This window comes from Elgaria multicarinata, chromosome 8 (genome assembly GCF_023053635.1).
Source record: "Elgaria multicarinata webbii isolate HBS135686 ecotype San Diego chromosome 8, rElgMul1.1.pri, whole genome shotgun sequence".
Lineage (NCBI taxonomy): Eukaryota > Metazoa > Chordata > Lepidosauria > Squamata > Anguidae > Elgaria > Elgaria multicarinata.
The window spans coordinates 7,138,066-7,146,025 of NC_086178.1; the positions used below are offsets into that span (position 1 = coordinate 7,138,066).

The 7,960-nt window shown below is 48.2% G+C and overlaps 1 protein-coding gene across 1 annotated transcript in view; it reads left to right on the plus strand.

The window, feature by feature from the left end:
- The window catches only part of CHRNG (cholinergic receptor nicotinic gamma subunit), a 35,261-nt gene that overhangs the window by 12,648 nt on the left and 14,653 nt on the right, over positions 1 to 7,960 (plus strand).

Here is a 7,960-nt window from a genome sequence, read left to right on the forward strand (position 1 = left end):
TCTATATGAGTGATTTATTGCATGCTCATGATTGGCCACCTATGGAAGTTTGCGGGTCTTTTATATGCTGCTGTCAATCCCCAGAACGTCTCCTGCGCCTTCCCCCAATAATCTTGCTTTAAAAAAAGATCAGAGATAATGCGCTATTTAAAATTATCACAAGGCACTAGATGGCGCTCTTTCAATTAACTTTATGGAGAATTGCCAAGAGGGGAAGTTTTTAGTTACAAATCAAGTGGCCGCCGTCTAAAGGAGCTGTAGTTAATGCAGAAAGACATAGTTGTGAACTATCCCTGTTGTGATGCAAAGCTTCATCTTGAATGGGCAGTTAGAACCTATTAGCTTTATAGAAGACCTGCTCCTGGTAGAAATGAAAACTATTATTTATTTATTGCATTTATATCCTGCCTTTTTCCTACTTAGGAATGCAAGGTGTACATAATCCTCCTCCCCTCCATTTTATTCTCACAACAACAACCCTGTGAGGTAGGTTAGGCTGAGAGTCAGTGACTGGCCCAAAGTCACACAGTGACCCTCTATGACTTGAATCTGGATCTCCCAAACTCCAGTCCAAAACTCTGACCACTACACCACACTGGATGCTAGAATTAGTTTGCTGATGTGGATGCCTGCCTTTTGGGCCTCTCCTTGGGCGGTGGCAACGGGCCATCTCCTGCACTTCAAAATTTACCACTACCCCATTGGGTATCCTGCCTCGGAATATGGAGGCTCTATTTAGCTGTCATGGCTAGCAGCTGCTGGCAGGCCTATTCTCAATGTCCACCCCTTTTAAAGGCCATTTTAGCCACTGCCCACCTGAGCATTAGAAGGCAATGACGAAATCCACAAGTTAATTAATTACACCCAAAGGGAAGGAGGACGTCATCTTTTTTACTAGCTTCTTTGGAGGACTCCCCTGACTTCTAACAATGACAGAGCAAGAAATCTCTCTCTCTCTCTCTCTCTCTCTCTCTCTCCATTTTAGGAAATGACATAGCTTTATGGAATCCTCAGGGTATTAGGAGGATAAAAAGCATTTTTGGCACAGATATCACAAAGCCAAACATCAGTTGGAGACTCCCTGGGCGATCAGGTCATACTGTGGGGAAAATTATTGAGCTGGGAAACAGATTAATAATATTCCCTGCATGCCTGACAATGGGGTGGTGCTTCCAGACAAGGCGTTTATAGCACCACCACCCAGCCTCATTCAGGGACGCTTACAGGAAGTCCAGATGTTGTCATCTTCTACTCAAGACCTTCCTATGTTTTCTTACTGGTTCTTCCTCCCACCCACCCACCTGTAACACAGAAAATATGTTAAAAGGGGGGGGGAGAACCTTCATTCTGGAAAAACCTCTAGCTACATAGACACACTGGTACAAAATCCCCAGGCCTAGAATCATAGAATCATAGAATAGTAGAGTTGGAAGGGGCCGATAAGGCCATCGAGTCCAACCCCCTGCTCAATGCAGGAATCCACCCTAAAGCATCCCTGACAGATGGTTGTCCAGCTGCCTCTTGAAGGCCTCTAGTGTGGGAGAGCCCACAACCTCCCTAGGTAACTGGTTCCATTGTCATACTGCTCTAACATACAGGAAGTTTTTCCTGGTATCCAGCCAGAATCTGGCTTCCTGTAACTTCAGCCCGTTATTCCTGGCCCAAGGAAGGTCACCACCTGAAGCAGGGACCTGCTGCCACCGTCTCCTCCTCACAATCTGTGCACTTGCCCTCTGCCAGTTAGCTTACTTTTCCTGGCGCAGACATGCGTGCCCACCTCGCCAGTGTGCTGACCTTTTCACGTTCATGAGCTGCATGTCCAGCAAAGTATCGTGAGATATCCTGGCACTTCCGGGACTCTTCACGATTGCAGGTGCCGCGTGGCTCCTGTAGGCAGAAAGACACAGCACATAGTTAAATTACGGGACTCACTACCACAAGATGTCGTGATGGCCACCAATCTGGATGGCTTTAAAAGGGGGTTGGATAAATTCCTGGAGGCAAAGGCTATCCATGGCTACTAGCTCTGATGGGAATGTGCTATCTCCAGTATCTGAGGCAGTACGCCTGTGGGCACCAGTTGCTGGGGAACATGGGTGGGAGGGTGCTGTTGCACCATGTCCTGCTTGTTCATCCCTGGCCGATGGCTGGTTGGCCACTGTGTGCTGGACTAGATGGACCCTTGGTCTGATCCAGCAGGGCTCTTCTGATGTTCTTATGACACTACAAGCAGTGCACCGGCAAGGCGTGTGTGCATATCCATGTGCAGACGAATGAATGGCTGCTTCTTAAGCCTCGCTTTTGTTGGCTGGAGTAGATTCTTCCCAGAGGACCTGAGTGTGCGGGGCGGATTGTACGGGAGAAGGCGATCCCGCAGGCAGCCCGGACCCAAACCATGTAGGGCTTTAAAGGTGAGAACCAACACTTTATACTTCGCCCGGAAACTAATTGGCAACCAGTGAAGAGATTTTAAGACTGGTGTAATGTGGTCATCCCCCAGGTGTACCGATGACCAGCCTGGCTGCCATATTTTGAACTAGTTGAAGTTTCTGGACTAGGCACAAAGGTAGCCCTATGTAGAGCGCATTGCAGAAGTCAAGCCTCAAAGTTACCTCGAAGTCGAGCCTCGAAGATTTAATTCTAAGAAGTTTAAATACTTCTTAGTGCTCTGCAGTCTGAATTGTTGTGGATGTAATTCTAAATGCCTTTTTAGTGATCTGGAAAAAAAATACTGTCAGCGTTGACTAACACTTTTTAGTGTTCTGAAAAATACTGTTAAAGTTTTTAGTCATGGGATCTGGTCACAGCACACCTGAAGGAAGCCCATTAGACGTAATGGTCAAAACACGGAAAACTCTACCTGGGATTTCTGGTCAGTCACGAAAACTGAAACCTGGCCTGTAATGTCACATACTTGGCCAGAAATAGGATCCTTTAAGCAAAACATCTTAAGAGATCTCAGAGTATTTTTAGAAAATAAGGCACCAGGGGGAAAAAAATGAAATATTGGTATCTTTGGGAGAAGGGAGGTTTCCAAAGGAGCATCCTCCTTGAAATTTCCAAACGGGCTGCTGTTATTCCCACAGCACCACAAATGCCACCGCCCTATTGCCGCCCTGAACCTTCTGTGATGGCCCGGTTAGTCCAAACGATTGTCTCCTCACCAAGGCCTGTGGTCCCCGCAGCGGAGGGCCAGCTGGCCATTTCTGCAGGAACACTAGCTTTGAGAGCTTCATCACACCAGCATTATGCTGTGCATTCACTGTGAATTACATGCAAAGTAGGGATGTGCTCCGCTTCTCTTCGGTTCAGAGAAGCAGGAGTGAGGCGGCCTAATTCGCCTCCAGAAAAGGCGGAGGTGAAGAGAGTCATGGGGGCTGTGGATGGAGGCGAAGAGGATCGCCTCAATCCGGAGCTTCACCTGCAGGTAAGTGGGGGGAGGGGACTCATCTGGCGCTGCCGGCAACGCCATCCATGCAATGGTGGCGGCGGCGCCACCAGGTAAGGGAGCAGGGAGGAGGGACGCTTACCTGCCTCTGTCGCGGGCTTCAATTGAGGCCCCGGTTGAAGGCGGAAGTGAAGGCTGAGGCCTCTTCCGGCTTCAACCGGGGCCTCAATTGAAGCCTGTGATGGATGCAGGTAAGGGGGCGGGGGGTGGCTTATTTTGCTCCACTGCCGCTGCCACCGTCCATGTAGCGACGGCGGCGAAGCCGGATCTCGCTCTGCGGAGCGGAGCGGGAGACGGGCGGAGCGGCGTGAAGAGGATCGGGCCCGATTCAGATTTTCCGGATCAGGCCACGAAGCAGATTGGGGTGTCTGTGCACAATCCTAATGCAAAGGACTCCGATGTTTTCAATGTTAGAATCTGCTTTTATTGCGAAGTACTCCGATGCACCCTGCTGTGATTGCGCTGCTTCCTTAAAAGAAGCGCCGGAAATAGAATCGCGGAAAGAGCGACTCTTCTTACTACCCCACAATCCCAAGGCTAATTTAAACATATTTCCTTGTCCTTCTCCGAGCGGCCACTGGGGGCACAGAAAGACGATTTTTAAACTTCAAATTACCGTATTTCTTCGATTCTAAGACACACTTTTCCCCCCCATATAAACATCTCTAAAAACAGGGTGCGTCTTAGAATCACCGGTGCTTTTATTATTTCTTAGAATCAAAGCTTTTTTTTTTCTGTTGGTGGTACTGAAATTAGTGCGCGTCTTACCATCGACGGCGTCTTAGAATCGAAGAAATACGGTAAAGTGTGAGTTTTAAAGATAAAGGCATCAAAATCAGCACAGTAATAGATATTCAGGAGGGCTTTCAGCCTGCCAAATTTGAATCGGACTGGGTCATCCATTGATTTTTAATGAGTTTTTACATGCCCCCCTTTAAACCCTTTTCCTGGTATGCAAAGGATCTTAGGAGCTCCGCCGCTCGGGGTGTAATTTAGCTAACAGCAACAACGACAGCTTTACGCTATGGGGATAATTCGAGGGAAATGGGTACGTGGGATGAAGTTCTAAGAGTTTTAAGCCACAATATGCCAGTATTGATGGGACCTGAACGCTGGTGTATTGCGCCCACCATGGGCCAGGTCTGTGTGTCTCTGTCACTTTGTTGTTTATTCGTTCAGTCGCTTCCGACTCTTCGTGACTTCATGGACCAGCCCACACCAGAGCTTTCTGTCGGCCGTCGCCACCCCCAGCTCCCCCAAGGTCAAGTCTGTCACCTCCAGAATATCATCCCTCCATCTTGCCCTTGGTCGGCCCCTCTTCCTTTTGCCTTCCACTTTCCCTGGCATCAGCCTCTTCTCCAGGGTATCCTGTCTTCTCATTATGTGGCCAAAGTACTTCAGTTTCGCCTTTAATACCATTCCCTCAAGTGAGCAGTCTGGCTTTATTTCCTGGAGTATGGACTGGTTTGATCTTCTTGCAGTCCAAGGCACTCTCAGAATTTTCCTCCAACACCACAGTTCAAAAGCATCTATCTTTCTTCGCTCAGCCTTCCTTATGGTCCAGCTCTCACAGCCATAGGTTACTACGGGGAATACCATTGCTTTAACTATGCGGACCTTTGTTGTCAGTGTGGTGTCTCTGCTCTTAACTATTTTATTAAGATTTGTCATTGCTCTCCTCCCAAGAAGTAAACGTCTTCTGATTTCCTGGCTGCAGTCAGCGTCTGCAGTAATCTTTGCGCCCAGAAATACAAAGTCTGCCACTGCCTCCATGTTTTCTCCCTCTATTTGCCAGTTATCAATCAAGCTGGTTGCCATAATCTTGGTTTTTTTGAGGTTTAACTGCAACCCAGCTTTTGCACTTTCTTCTTTCACCTTCGTCATGAGGCTCCTCAGCTCCTCCTCACTTTCAGCCATCAATGTGGTATCATCTGCATATCTGAGATTGTTAATGTTTCTTCCTGCGATTTTAACTGCAGCCTTGGATTCGTCAAGCCCAGCACGTCGCATGATGTGTTCTGCATACAAGTTAAATAGATAAGGTGAGAGTATACAGCCCTGCCGTACTCCTTTCCCAATCTTAAACCAGTCCGTTGTTCCGTGGTCTGTTCTTACCGTTGCTACTTGTTCGTTATACAGATTCCTCAGGAGGCAGACAAGATGACTTGGTATCCCCATCCCACCAAGAACTTGCCACTTTAATGGCATGTAAAATTTGCCTCTCTCTGCCTTTTCGTGGATGCTGTGCTTATTAATACCAATCCAGCGAAAGAATTGTTTGTATTTGTTTCCCTCCTTCGTTCTGCCTTTCCTCCCTTTCGGCTGCTCCGAAAGCTAACAGTTTACATTGAAGCTGATTGATCCGGGGCCGCCGCCGTCCCGAGCAGCAGCTGCTGCTGCCATTCTCCATCACGCTTTAATAGCACGTCGAAGGCGCAAGGCTGTCCTCTTCCAGCGAGAGGCGTTTTGTTTTTCATTACTGGGACAAGCCAGTGATTTGATGCTGTTAAAAAGCGATCGCTCTGGCAGGCGACAAGCGGCCCGGGGCGGCGGAGGGGGAGGAACACAAGAAAACACCGGCTTAATAACGTGTCGCGCCTGGCTTCATGTTGGAGCCGGGAGAGAGAGAAAGAAAAATGTGGGCCTTTATAGCAGCAGGCATGCTGGAGCCTTTGGAGACCAAGCACCTGGCAGGATGGACTCTCCACTCCATCAAATACCAGCGTCTGGCTGAAATCCCCTTGTGATGCAAGTCAATAAGCTGGCCGCTCCGGGCATCCCGGACGTGAGATGAACTGGCGCTCGCTATTATGCGCACATCATCCACAGGGCTTTGGCTTCCTAAATCCTCACTTAGGTCCATAGCGCTTTGCTCAGGGCCTCTGTTTTGTCCGTTCTAAACCTCACATACACACGCGTGCGCGCCGTATACGAAAGTGATCGCTCTCTGCCTCTGCGCTTCGAGGGTAATCGTTTGGGCTCGTTTTCCCATCAGCTACTCCACGGGAAGCACTTTTGGCAGGCGTCTGGCGTTTGCCTCTGAAACCCCTGTGCGGGAGGCTCCGTTCGTGTCAGGATTGGGCCCAGGCTCCCCGGTTGCGTTTCCGATGCTGAGGCAGACTCGGAGGCAGAACTAGAAGAAGCCGGTCCATACATCAGGGCGCAACAAAATCCACAAGTTAATTAATTACTTAGAATAATAGAATCATAGAATAGCAGAGTTGGAAGGGGCTTACAAGGCCATCAAGTCCAACCCCCTGCTCAATGCAGGAATCCACTGCAGGAGCTATATTAGAGTGACCAGATTTGAAAGAGGGCAGGGCTCCTGCAGCTTTAACTGTTGTGATGAAGAGGAAATTTCTCCAGATTCTCCATATATACAAATCACACCTGCTGAAACTCCCTTTTCAATACAACTGTTAAAGATACAGGAGCCCTGTCCTCCTTTTCATAGGGTCACCCTATCTTTCCCCCTACTCCCTGGGAACTTAGTCTTTGTCAGAAGTGGAGGGAGATTTGGAATTGACAGGCCCCAGATTCCCCCGCATAGTCAAGAGTTGAGAGAAGATGTGAGGTGGTCTTAGGGTAGCCACTTGCCAGAGGTTTCAACTTGAAGACCCTCCATGAAGGAGGAGTCTGGTAAAAAGCCAATCAGACATGGTGGGAAACCATCCATTTCGTTGACAGGCAACTGCCTTGCTTTGTTTGGCTAACTAAGCTTAGAAGACAGCTCCTAGCATTCACACTTCCTTCAGGTGTGAATCATAGAATAGTAGAGTTGGAAGGGGCCTCTAAGGCCATCGAGTCCAACCCCCTGCTCAATGCAGGAATCCACCCTAAAGCATCCCTGACAGATGGTTGTCCAGCTGCCTCTTGAAGGCCTCTAGTGTGGGAGAGCCCACCACCTCCCTAGGTAACTGGTTCCATTGTCGTACTGCTCTCACAGTCAGGAAGTTTTTCCTGATGTCCAGCTGGAAGTGGGTTGTTTTTTTCCAAACTAAATAAAGACAGTGAATCTCTTTATTATCTCACATTTCAGTGGGAAGACTCAGAATCACGACCATTTGTTCCCAAGATGGCAGCTTGACTTTGGATTGCGGGTGGCCACGGGGACCAGAATCTGGGACCCGGAAGTGTTTTCAAGATGGGAGGGTTCAAAGCAGCCAGGACATAATGAATGCTGCTTCCTTTTCAGATGCTTTTTTTTTTAAAAAAAGCATCTGTTTTATTGAATGGGCAACCAATGAAGTCATAAGCTAGCTCTTTCAATATTGCTGGAATAAATTAATCACGCACTGATTAAATCAGTGACTCTCAGCCTAACTTACCTCGCAGGTTGTTGTGATTATAAAATGGAGAGGAGGAGGAGGATCATGTAAGTTGCCTTGGGCTCCTTGGAGGAAATGGCAGGATATAAATGCAACCAATAAATATTCTGTAAACCGCCCAGAGAGCTTCGGCTATTGGGCGGTATAGAAATGCAATAAATAAATAAATAAAAATACAAGTTAT